Here is a 12,819-nt window from a genome sequence, read left to right on the forward strand (position 1 = left end):
TGTCAAAAAAGCTTCACACATTGGGAGACAAGTGTGCTTGAGGAGGGATTCGTGGCAGTGTTCAGTCTGTCCAAGAAAGAAGCTGCTGGGACTGCATTGTGGGAAACAGGAATAGTCGCTTATAGGGCTCTAGTATCAGACGTCCATCGCCTTGACTCTAGGACCTTCTGTTTCAGGCAAACTGCATCAGGCGGATCCTCATATCTGACAGTGTCTTTCCAGTGGAGGAAAGCAGATAGAAAAAGGACGGACAGAGGGCAGGTTGCATACTATGAGGGAAGGGCAGGGTAATGCTCTTGCGCCTCTCAGACACATACTAGACGGGCAACACCCTTGATAGTCCACAGAGTCTACCTCTGCTCAAAACACTTCAAATGTCCGGAGATAACTGTGCCATGGGACGTACTCATGACAGGGATGCGTCTGTGTAAAGCTGGAAACTGTGGTACCTGTCTGTGGTGAGGTCATGATGTTTTCCATACAGGGCGCTTACCTGTGTACATAGTAAAGTGTCTATTCAGGGAAGCTAGTTCAGTTGGATACTCACTCATAACAGTGTCTTCTCCTTTAAGGAATGAAGGTAGAACAAGGACGGACTGTGGGCACTTCAGATACTGTGAATGAAGTGCAGGCTATAACGTGTAGGCATCCAAAACCAATAAGGAATGTGCACGACATGTGGTCATCCGCACTGTGTTTCCGTGTCGATTCCCCAGTGTCTACCTCTGCTCAAAACACTTCTAATGTCACGACGAACGGCGTTCTAGGACGTACTCATCACAGGGACGAATCTGTGGAAAGTGCGTAGCTCTGGGACCTGTCTGTGTTGAAATGATTAAGTGTTGCACACAGGGCCCTGACAGGTGATTCATAGGAAAATATCTGTTTGGGGAAACGACTTCAGGTGGATACTCATTCATAACAGTGTCTTCTCCTTGGAGGAATGAAGATAGAACAGAGACGGACTATGGGCACTTTGGGTACTGTGAGTGAAGTGCAGCCTATGGTGCGTAGGCATCCCAAACACATAATGGATGTTCACGACCAGTTGTCATCCGTACTGTCTTTCGTGTCAAGAAAGCTTCACACATTGGGAGACAAGTGTGCTTGAGGAGGGATTCGTGGCAGTGTTCAGTCTGTCCAAGAAAGAAGCTGCTGGGACTGCATTGTGGCAAACAGGAATAGTCGCGAATAGGGCTCTAGTATCAGACGTCCATCCCCTTGACCCTAGGACATTCTGTTTCAGGCAAACTGCTTCAGGCGGATCCTCATATCTGACAGTCTCTTTCCAGTGGAGGAAAGATGATAGAACAAGGCCGGACAGAGGGCAGGTTGCATACTGTGTGTGAAGGGCAGGGAAATGCACTTAGGCCTCTAAGACACATACTGGCAGTGGAAAACCCTTGAGAGTTCACAGAGTCTACCTCTGCTCCAAACACTTCAATTTTGCGAGACAACTGTGATATGGCACGTACTCATGACAAGGAAGCCTCTGTGCAAAACTGAATACAGTGGTACCTGTCTTTGTTGAAATCATGATGTGTTCCCTACAAGGCACTTACCTGTGTTCCGAGGAAGGTACCTATGCAGAGAAACGAGTCCTGGTGGATACTCAATCCAACCAGTGTGTTCTCCTTTTACGAAATAAGGTAGAACAGGGACGGACTATGGGCACCGCAGGTACACTGAGTGAAGTGCAGCCTAAGGCGCTTAGGCATCCCAAACACATAGTGGATGTTCAATACCTGTGGTTATCCTCACTCTGTTTTTCTGTGGAAAAGACTTCAAACCTTTGGAGGGAAGTCTGTTTTAGGTGGGTTTCGAGGCCTTGTTGAATGTTTCATGAAAGAAGCTGTTAGGACTGCCTGTGTGCTAAACAGGAATAGGCGCGTATAGGGCTCTAGTGTCAGATGGCCATCCCCTCGAGCATAGGACATTCTGTTTGAGGCAAACTCCTTGAGGCGCATTCTCCTTTCTGACAGTGTCTTTCCAGTGGAGGAAAGCAGATAGAAAAAGGACGGAGAGAGGGCAGGTTGCATACTGTGAGTGAAGGGCAGGGTAATGCACTTGGCCTCACAGACACATACTCGACGTGCAGCACCCTTGATATTCCGCAGAGTCTAGCTCTGCTCAAAACACTTCAAATGTTCTGAGAAAACAGTGCCATGGGACGTACTCATTACAGGGATGCGTCTGTGCAAAGCTGGAAACTGTGGTACGTGTCTGTGGTGAGATCATGATGTGTTCCATATAGGGCTCTTACCTGTGTTCATAGTAAAGTGCTATTCAGGGAAACTAGTTCAGTTGGATACTCACTCATAACAGTGTCTTCTCCATTAAGGAATGAAGGTAGAACAAGGACGGACTATGGGCACTTCAGATACTGTGAATGAAGTGCAGGCTATAGCGTGTAGGCATCCAAAACCAATAAGGAATGTGCACGACATATGGTCATCCACACTCTGTTTCTGTGTCGATTCCCCAGTGTCCACCTCTGCTCAAAACACTTCTAATGTCACGAGGAACGGCGTTCTAGGACGTACTCATGACAGGGACGAATCTCTGGAAAGTGGGTAGCTCTGGGAACTGTCTGTGTTGAAATGATTAAGTGTTGCACACAGGGCCCTTACAGGTGATTCATAGGAAAATATCTGTTTGGGAAAACGACTTCAGGTGGATACTCATTCATAACAGTGTCTTCTCCTTGGAGGAATGAAGATAGAACAGAGACGGACTATGGGCACTTTGGGTACTGTGAGTGAAGTGCAGCCTATGGTGAGTAGGCATCCCAAACACATATGGATGTTCACGACCGGTTGTCATCCGTACTGTCTTTCTTGTCAAAAAAGGTTCACACATTGGGAGACAAGTGTGCTTGAGGAGGGATTCGTGGCAGTGTTCAGTCTGTCCAAGAAAGAAGCTGCTGGGACTGCATTGTGGGAAACAGGAATAGTCGCTTATAGGGCTCTAGTATCAGACGTCCATCGCCTTGACTCTAGGACCTTCTGTTTCAGGCAAACTGCATCAGGCGGATCCTCATATCTGACAGTGTCTTTCCAGTGGAGGAAAGCAGATAGAAAAAGGACGGACAGAGGGCAGGTTGCATACTATGAGGGAAGGGCAGGGTAATGCTCTTGCGCCTCTCAGACACATACTAGACGGGCAACACCCTTGATAGTCCACAGAGTCTACCTCTGCTCAAAACACTTCAAAAGTCCTGAGATAACTGTGCCATGGGACGTACTCATGACAGGGATGCGTCTGTGTAAAGCTGGAAACTGTGGTACCTGTCTGTGGTGAGGTCATGATGTGTTCCATACAGGGCGCTTACCTGTGTACATAGTAAAGTGTCTATTCAGGGAAGCTAGTTCAGTTGGATACTCACTCATAACAGTGTCTTCTCCTTTAAGGAATGAAGGTAGAACAAGGACGGACTGTGGGCACTTCAGATACTGTGAATGAAGTGCAGGCTATAGCGTGTAGGCATCCAAAACCAATAAGGAATGTGCACGACATGTGGTCATCCGCACTGTGTTTCCGTGTCGATTCCCCAGTGTCTACCTCTTCTCAAAACACTTCTAATGTCACGACGAACGGCGTTCTAGGACGTACTCATCACAGGGACGAATCTGTGGAAAGTGCGTAGCTCTGGGACCTGTCTGTGTTGAAATGATTAAGTGTTGCACACAGGGCCCTGACAGGTGATTCATAGGAAAATATCTGTTTGGGGAAACGACTTCAGGTGGATACTCATTCATAACAGTGTCTTCTCCTTGGAGGAATGAAGATAGAACAGAGACGGACTATGGGCACTTTGGGTACTGTGAGTGAAGTGCAGCCTATGGTGCGTAGGCATCCCAAACACATAATGGATGTTCACGACCAGTTGTCATCCGTACTGTCTTTCGTGTCAAGAAAGCTTCACACATTGGGAGACAAGTGTGCTTGAGGAGGGATTCGAGGCAGTGTTCAGTCTGTCCAAGAAAGAAGCTGCTGGGACTGCATTGTGGCAAACAGGAATAGTCGCGAATAGGGCTCTAGTATCAGACGTCCATCCCCTTGACCCTAGGACATTCTGTTTCAGGCAAACTGCTTCAGGCGGATCCTCATATCTGACAGTCTCTTTCCAGTGGAGGAAAGATGATAGAACAAGGCCGGACAGAGGGCAGGTTGCATACTGTGTGTGAAGGGCAGGGAAATGCACTTAGGCCTCTAAGACACATACTGGCAGTGGAAAACCCTTGAGAGTTCACAGAGTCTACCTCTGCTCCAAACACTTCAATTTTGCGAGACAACTGTGATATGGCACGTACTCATGACAAGGAAGCCTCTGTGCAAAACTGAATACAGTGGTACCTGTCTTTGTTGAAATCATGATGTGTTCCCTACAAGGCACTTACCTGTGTTCCGAGGAAGGTACCTATGCAGAGAAACGAGTCCTGGTGGATACTCAATCCAACCAGTGTGTTCTCCTTTTACGAAATAAGGTAGAACAGGGACGGACTATGGGCACCGCAGGTACACTGAGTGAAGTGCAGCCTAAGGCGCTTAGGCATCCCAAACACATAGTGGATGTTCAATACCTGTGGTTATCCTCACTCTGTTTCTCTGTGGAAAAGACTTCAAACCTTTGGAGGGAAGTCTGTTTTAGGTGGGTTTCGAGGCCTTGTTGAATGTTTCATGAAAGAAGCTGTTAGGACTGCCTGTGTGCTAAACAGGAATAGGCGCGTATAGGGCTCTAGTGTCAGATGGCCATCCCCTCGAGCATAGGACATTCTGTTTGAGGCAAACTCCTTGAGGCGCATTCTCCTTTCTGACAGTGTCTTTCCAGTGGAGGAAAGCAGATAGAAAAAGGACGGAGAGAGGGCAGGTTGCATACTGTGAGTGAAGGGCAGGGTAATGCACTTGGCCTCACAGACACATACTCGACGTGCAGCACCCTTGATATTCCGCAGAGTCTAGCTCTGCTCAAAACACTTCAAATGTTCTGAGAAAACAGTGCCATGGGACGTACTCATTACAGGGATGCGTCTGTGCAAAGCTGGAAACTGTGCTACGTGTCTGTGGTGAGATCATGATGTGTTCCATATAGGGCTCTTACCTGTGTTCATAGTAAAGTGCTATTCAGGGAAACTAGTTCAGTTGGATACTCACTCATAACAGTGTCTTCTCCATGAAGGAATGAAGGTAGAACAAGGACGGACTATGGGCACTTCAGATACTGTGAATGAAGTGCAGGCTATAGCGTGTAGGCATCCAAAACCAATAAGGAATGTGCACGACATATGGTCATCCACACTCTGTTTCTGTGTCGATTCCCCAGTGTCCACCTCTGCTCAAAACACTTCTAATGTCACGAGGAACGGCGTTCTAGGACGTACTCATGACAGGGACGAATCTCTGGAAAGTGGGTAGCTCTGGGAACTGTCTGTGTTGAAATGATTAAGTGTTGCACACAGGGCCCTTACAGGTGATTCATAGGAAAATATCTGTTTGGGAAAACGACTTCAGGTGGATACTCATTCATAACAGTGTCTTCTCCTTGGAGGAATGAAGATAGAACAGAGACGGACTATGGGCACTTTGGGTACTGTGAGTGAAGTGCAGCCTATGGTGAGTAGGCATCCCAAACACATATGGATGTTCACGACCGGTTGTCATCCGTACTGTCTTTCTTGTCAAAAAAGCTTCACACATTGGGAGACAAGTGTGCTTGAGGAGGGATTCGTGGCAGTGTTCAGTCTGTCCAAGAAAGAAGCTGCTGGGACTGCATTGTGGGAAACAGGAATAGTCGCTTATAGGGCTCTAGTATCAGACGTCCATCGCCTTGACTCTAGGACCTTCTGTTTCAGGCAAACTGCATCAGGCGGATCCTCATATCTGACAGTGTCTTTCCAGTGGAGGAAAGCAGATAGAAAAAGGACGGACAGAGGGCAGGTTGCATACTATGAGGGAAGGGCAGGGTAATGCTCTTGCGCCTCTCAGACACATACTAGACGGGCAACACCCTTGATAGTCCACAGAGTCTACCTCTGCTCAAAACACTTCAAATGTCCTGAGATAACTGTGCCATGGGACGTACTCATGACAGGGATGCGTCTGTGTAAAGCTGGAAACTGTGGTACCTGTCTGTGGTGAGGTCATGATGTGTTCCATACAGGGCGCTTACCTGTGTACATAGTAAAGTGTCTATTCAGGGAAGCTAGTTCAGTTGGATACTCACTCATAACAGTGTCTTCTCCTTTAAGGAATGAAGGTAGAACAAGGACGGACTGTGGGCACTTCAGATACTGTGAATGAAGTGCAGGCTATAACGTGTAGGCATCCAAAACCAATAAGGAATGTGCACGACATGTGGTCATCCGCACTGTGTTTCCGTGTCGATTCCCCAGTGTCTACCTCTGCTCAAAACACTTCTAATGTCAGGACGAACGGCGTTCTAGGACGTACTCATCACAGGGACGAATCTGTGGAAAGTGCGTAGCTCTGGGACCTGTCTGTGTTGAAATGATTAAGTGTTGCACACAGGGCCCTGACAGGTGATTCATAGGAAAATATCTGTTTGGGGAAACGACTTCAGGTGGATACTCATTCATAACAGTGTCTTCTCCTTGGAGGAATGAAGATAGAACAGAGACGGACTATGGGCACTTTGGGTACTGTGAGTGAAGTGCAGCCTATGGTGCGTAGGCATCCCAAACACATAATGGATGTTCACGACCAGTTGTCATCCGTACTGTCTTTCGTGTCAAGAAAGCTTCACACATTGGGAGACAAGTGTGCTTGAGGAGGGATTCGTGGCAGTGTTCAGTCTGTCCAAGAAAGAAGCTGCTGGGACTGCATTGTGGCAAACAGGAATAGTCGCGAATAGGGCTCTAGTATCAGACGTCCATCCCCTTGACCCTAGGACATTCTGTTTCAGGCAAACTGCTTCAGGCGGATCCTCATATCTGACAGTCTCTTTCCAGTGGAGGAAAGATGATAGAACAAGGCCGGACAGAGGGCAGGTTGCATACTGTGTGTGAAGGGCAGGGAAATGCACTTAGGCCTCTAAGACACATACTGGCAGTGTATTGAACCCTTGAGAGTTCACAGAGTCTACCTCTGCTCCAAACACTTCAATTTTGCGAGACAACTGTGATATGGCACGTACTCATGACAAGGAAGCCTCTGTGCAAAACTGAATACAGTGGTACCTGTCTTTGTTGAAATCATGATGTGTTCCCTACAAGGCACTTACCTGTGTTCCGAGGAAGGTACCTATGCAGAGAAACGAGTCCTGGTGGATACTCAATCCAACCAGTGTGTTCTCCTTTTACGAAATAAGGTAGAACAGGGACGGACTATGGGCACCGCAGGTACACTGAGTGAAGTGCAGCCTAAGGCGCTTAGGCATCCCAAACACATAGTGGATGTTCAATACCTGTGGTTATCCTCACTCTGTTTTTCTGTGGAAAAGACTTCAAACCTTTGGAGGGAAGTCTGTTTTAGGTGGGTTTCGAGGCCTTGTTGAATGTTTCATGAAAGAAGCTGTTAGGACTGCCTGTGTGCTAAACAGGAATAGGCGCGTATAGGGCTCTAGTGTCAGATGGCCATCCCCTCGAGCATAGGACATTCTGTTTGAGGCAAACTCCTTGAGGCGCATTCTCCTTTCTGACAGTGTCTTTCCAGTGGAGGAAAGCAGATAGAAAAAGGACGGAGAGAGGGCAGGTTGCATACTGTGAGTGAAGGGCAGGGTAATGCACTTGGCCTCACAGACACATACTCGACGTGCAGCACCCTTGATATTCCGCAGAGTCTAGCTCTGCTCAAAACACTTCAAATGTTCTGAGAAAACAGTGCCATGGGACGTACTCATTACAGGGATGCGTCTGTGCAAAGCTGGAAACTGTGCTACGTGTCTGTGGTGAGATAATGATGTGTTCCATATAGGGCTCTTACCTGTGTTCATAGTAAAGTGCTATTCAGGGAAACTAGTTCAGTTGGATACTCACTCATAACAGTGTCTTCTCCATTAAGGAATGAAGGTAGAACAAGGACGGACTATGGGCACTTCAGATACTGTGAATGAAGTGCAGGCTATAGCGTGTAGGCATCCAAAACCAATAAGGAATGTGCACGACATATGGTCATCCACACTCTGTTTCTGTGTCGATTCCCCAGTGTCCACCTCTGCTCAAAACACTTCTAATGTCACGAGGAACGGCGTTCTAGGACGTACTCATGACAGGGACGAATCTCTGGAAAGTGGGTAGCTCTGGGAACTGTCTTTGTTGAAATGATTAAGTGTTGCACACAGGGCCCTTACAGGTGATTCATAGGAAAATATCTGTTTGGGGAAACGACTTCAGGTGGATACTCATTCATAACAGTGTCTTCTCCTTGGAGGAATGAAGATAGAACAGAGACGGACTATGGGCACTTTGGGTACTGTCAGTGAAGTGCAGCCTATGGTGAGTAGGCATCCCAAACACATATGGATGTTCACGACCGGTTGTCATCCGTACTGTCTTTCTTGTCAAAAAAGCTTCACACATTGGGAGACAAGTGTGCTTGAGGAGGGATTCGTGGCAGTGTTCAGTCTGTCCAAGAAAGAAGCTGCTGGGACTGCATTGTGGGAAACAGGAATAGTCGCTTATAGGGCTCTAGTATCAGACGTCCATCGCCTTGACTCTAGGACCTTCTGTTTCAGGCAAACTGCATCAGGCGGATCCTCATATCTGACAGTGTCTTTCCAGTGGAGGAAAGCAGATAGAAAAAGGACGGACAGAGGGCAGGTTGCATACTATGAGGGAAGGGCAGGGTAATGCTCTTGCGCCTCTCAGACACATACTAGACGGGCAACACCCTTGATAGTCCACAGAGTCTACCTCTGCTCAAAACACTTCAAATGTCCGGAGATAACTGTGCCATGGGACGTACTCATGACAGGGATGCGTCTGTGTAAAGCTGGAAACTGTGGTACCTGTCTGTGGTGAGGTCATGATGTTTTCCATACAGGGCGCTTACCTGTGTACATAGTAAAGTGTCTATTCAGGGAAGCTAGTTCAGTTGGATACTCACTCATAACAGTGTCTTCTCCTTTAAGAAATGAAGGTAGAACAAGGACGGACTGTGGGCACTTCAGATACTGTGAATGAAGTGCAGGCTATAACGTGTAGGCATCCAAAACCAATAAGGAATGTGCACGACATGTGGTCATCCGCACTGTGTTTCCGTGTCGATTCCCCAGTGTCTACCTCTGCTCAAAACACTTCTAATGTCACGACGAACGGCGTTCTAGGACGTACTCATCACAGGGACGAATCTGTGGAAAGTGCGTAGCTCTGGGACCTGTCTGTGTTGAAATGATTAAGTGTTGCACACAGGGCCCTGACAGGTGATTCATAGGAAAATATCTGTTTGGGGAAACGACTTCAGGTGGATACTCATTCATAACAGTGTCTTCTCCTTGGAGGAATGAAGATAGAACAGAGACGGACTATGGGCACTTTGGGTACTGTGAGTGAAGTGCAGCCTATGGTGCGTAGGCATCCCAAACACATAATGGATGTTCACGACCAGTTGTCATCCGTACTGTCTTTCGTGTCAAGAAAGCTTCACACATTGGGAGACAAGTGTGCTTGAGGAGGGATTCGTGGCAGTGTTCAGTCTGTCCAAGAAAGAAGCTGCTGGGACTGCATTGTGGCAAACAGGAATAGTCGCGAATAGGGCTCTAGTATCAGACGTCCATCCCCTTGACCCTAGGACATTCTGTTTCAGGCAAGCTGCTTCAGGCGGATCCTCATATCTGACAGTCTCTTTCCAGTGGAGGAAAGATGATAGAACAAGGCCGGACAGAGGGCAGGTTGCATACTGTGTGTGAAGGGCAGGGAAATGCACTTAGGCCTCTAAGACACATACTGGCAGTGGAAAACCCTTGAGAGTTCACAGAGTCTACCTCTGCTCCAAACACTTCAATTTTGCGAGACAACTGTGATATGGCACGTACTCATGACAAGGAAGCCTCTGTGCAAAACTGAATACAGTGGTACCTGTCTTTGTTGAAATCATGATGTGTTCCCTACAAGGCACTTACCTGTGTTCCGAGTAAGGTACCTATGCAGAGAAACGAGTCCTGGTGGATACTCAATCCAACCAGTGTGTTCTCCTTTTACGAAATAAGGTAGAACAGGGACGGACTATGGGCACCGCAGGTACACTGAGTGAAGTGCAGCCTAAAGCGCTTAGGCATCCCAAAAACATAGTGGATGTTCAATACCTGTGGTTATCCTCACTCTGTTTCTCTGTGGAAAAGACTTCAAACCTTTGGAGGGAAGTCTGTTTTAGGTGGGTTTCGAGGCCTTGTTGAATGTTTCATGAAAGAAGCTGTTAGGACTGCCTGTGTGCTAAACAGGAATAGGCGCGTATAGGGCTCTAGTGTCAGATGGCCATCCCCTCGAGCATAGGACATTCTGTTTGAGGCAAACTCCTTGAGGCGCATTCTCCTTTCTGACAGTGTCTTTCCAGTGGAGGAAAGCAGATAGAAAAAGGACGGAGAGAGGGCAGGTTGCATACTGTGAGTGAAGGGCAGGGTAATGCACTTGGCCTCACTGACACATACTCGACGTGCAGCACCCTTGATATTCCGCAGAGTCTAGCTCTGCTCAAAACACTTCAAATGTTCTGAGAAAACAGTGCCATGGGACGTACTCATTACAGGGATGCGTCTGTGCAAAGCTGGAAACTGTGCTACGTGTCTGTGGTGAGATCATGATGTGTTCCATATAGGGCTCTTACCTGTGTTCATAGTAAAGTGCTATTCAGGGAAACTAGTTCAGTTGGATACTCACTCATAACAGTGTCTTCTCCATTAAGGAATGAAGGTAGAACAAGGACGGACTATGGGCACTTCAGATACTGTGAATGAAGTGCAGGCTATAGCGTGTAGGCATCCAAAACCAATAAGGAATGTGCACGACATATGGTCATCCACACTCTGTTTCTGTGTCGATTCCCCAGTGTCCACCTCTGCTCAAAACACTTCTAATGTCACGAGGAACGGCGTTCTAGGACGTACTCATGACAGGGACGAATCTCTGGAAAGTGGGTAGCTCTGGGAACTGTCTGTGTTGAAATGATTAAGTGTTGCACACAGGGCCCTTACAGGTGATTCATAGGAAAATATCTGTTTGGGGAAACGACTTCAGGTGGATACTCATTCATAACAGTGTCTTCTCCTTGGAGGAATGAAGATAGTACAGAGACGGACTATGGGCACTTTGGGTACTGTGAGTGAAGTGCAGGCTATAGTGAGTAAGCATCCCAAACACATATGGATGTTCACGACCGGTTGTCATCCGTACTGTCTTTCGTGTCAAGAAAGCTTCACACATTGGGAGACAAGTGTGCTTGAGGAGTGAATCGTGGCAGTGTTCAGTCTGTCCAAGAAAGAAGCTGCTGGGACTGCATTGTGGGAAACAGGAATAGTCGCTTATAGGGCTCTAGTATCAGACGTCCATCGCCTTGACTCTAGGACCTTCTGTTTCAGGCAAACTGCATCAGGCGGATCCTCATATCTGACAGTGTCTTTCCAGTGGAGGAAAGCAGATAGAAAAAGGACGGACAGAGGGCAGGTTGCATACTATGAGGGAAGGGCAGGGTAATGCTCTTGCGCCTCTCAGACACATACTAGACGGGCAACACCCTTGATAGTCCACAGAGTCTACCTCTGCTCAAAACACTTCAAAAGTCCTGAGATAACTGTGCCATTGGACGTACTCATGACAGGGATGCGTCTGTGTAAAGCTGGAAACTGTGGTACCTGTCTGTGGTGAGGTCATGATGTGTTCCATACAGGGTGCTTACCTGTGTACATAGTAAAGTGTCTATTCAGGGAAATTAGTGCAGTTGGATACTCACTCATAACAGTGTCTTCTCCTTTAAGGAATGAAGGTAGAACAAGGACGGACTGTGGGCACTTCAGATACTGTGAATGAAGTGCAGGCTATAACGTGTAGGCATCCAAAACCAATAAGGAATGTGCACGACATGTGGTCATCCGCACTCTGTTTCCGTGTCGATTCCCCAGTGTCTACCTCTGCTCAAAACACTTCTAATGTCACGACGAACGGCGTTCTAGGACGTACTCATCACAGGGACGAATCTGTGGAAAGTGCGTAGCTCTGGGACCTGTCTGTGTTGAAATGATTAAGTGTTGCACACAGGGCCCTTACAGGTGATTCATAGGAAAATATCTGTTTGGGGAAACGACTTCAGGTGGATACTCATTCATAACAGTGTCTTCTCCTTGGAGGAATGAAGATAGAACAGAGACGGACTATGGGCACTTTGGGTACTGTGAGTGAAGTGCAGCCTATGGTGCGTAGGCATCCCAAACACATAATGGATGTTCACGACCAGTTGTCATCCGTACTGTCTTTCGTGTCAAGAAAGCTTCACACATTGGGAGACAAGTGTGCTTGAGGAGGGATTCGTGGCAGTGTTCAGTCTGTCCAAGAAAGAAGCTGCTGGGACTGCATTGTGGCAAACAGGAATAGTCGCGAATAGGGCTCTAGTATCAGACGTCCATCCCCTTGACCCTAGGACATTCTGTTTCAGGCAAACTGCTTCAGGCGGATCCTCATATCTGACAGTCTCTTTCCAGTGGAGGAAAGATGATAGAACAAGGCCGGACAGAGGGCAGGTTGCATACTGTGTGTGAAGGGCAGGGAAATGCACTTAGGCCTCTAAGACACATACTGGCAGTGGAAAACCCTTGAGAGTTCACAGAGTCTACCTCTGCTCCAAACACTTCAATTTTGCGAGACAACTGTGATA

Source organism: Neovison vison, chromosome 13 (genome assembly GCF_020171115.1).
Source record: "Neovison vison isolate M4711 chromosome 13, ASM_NN_V1, whole genome shotgun sequence".
In the NCBI taxonomy this organism is placed as follows: domain Eukaryota; kingdom Metazoa; phylum Chordata; class Mammalia; order Carnivora; family Mustelidae; genus Neogale; species Neogale vison.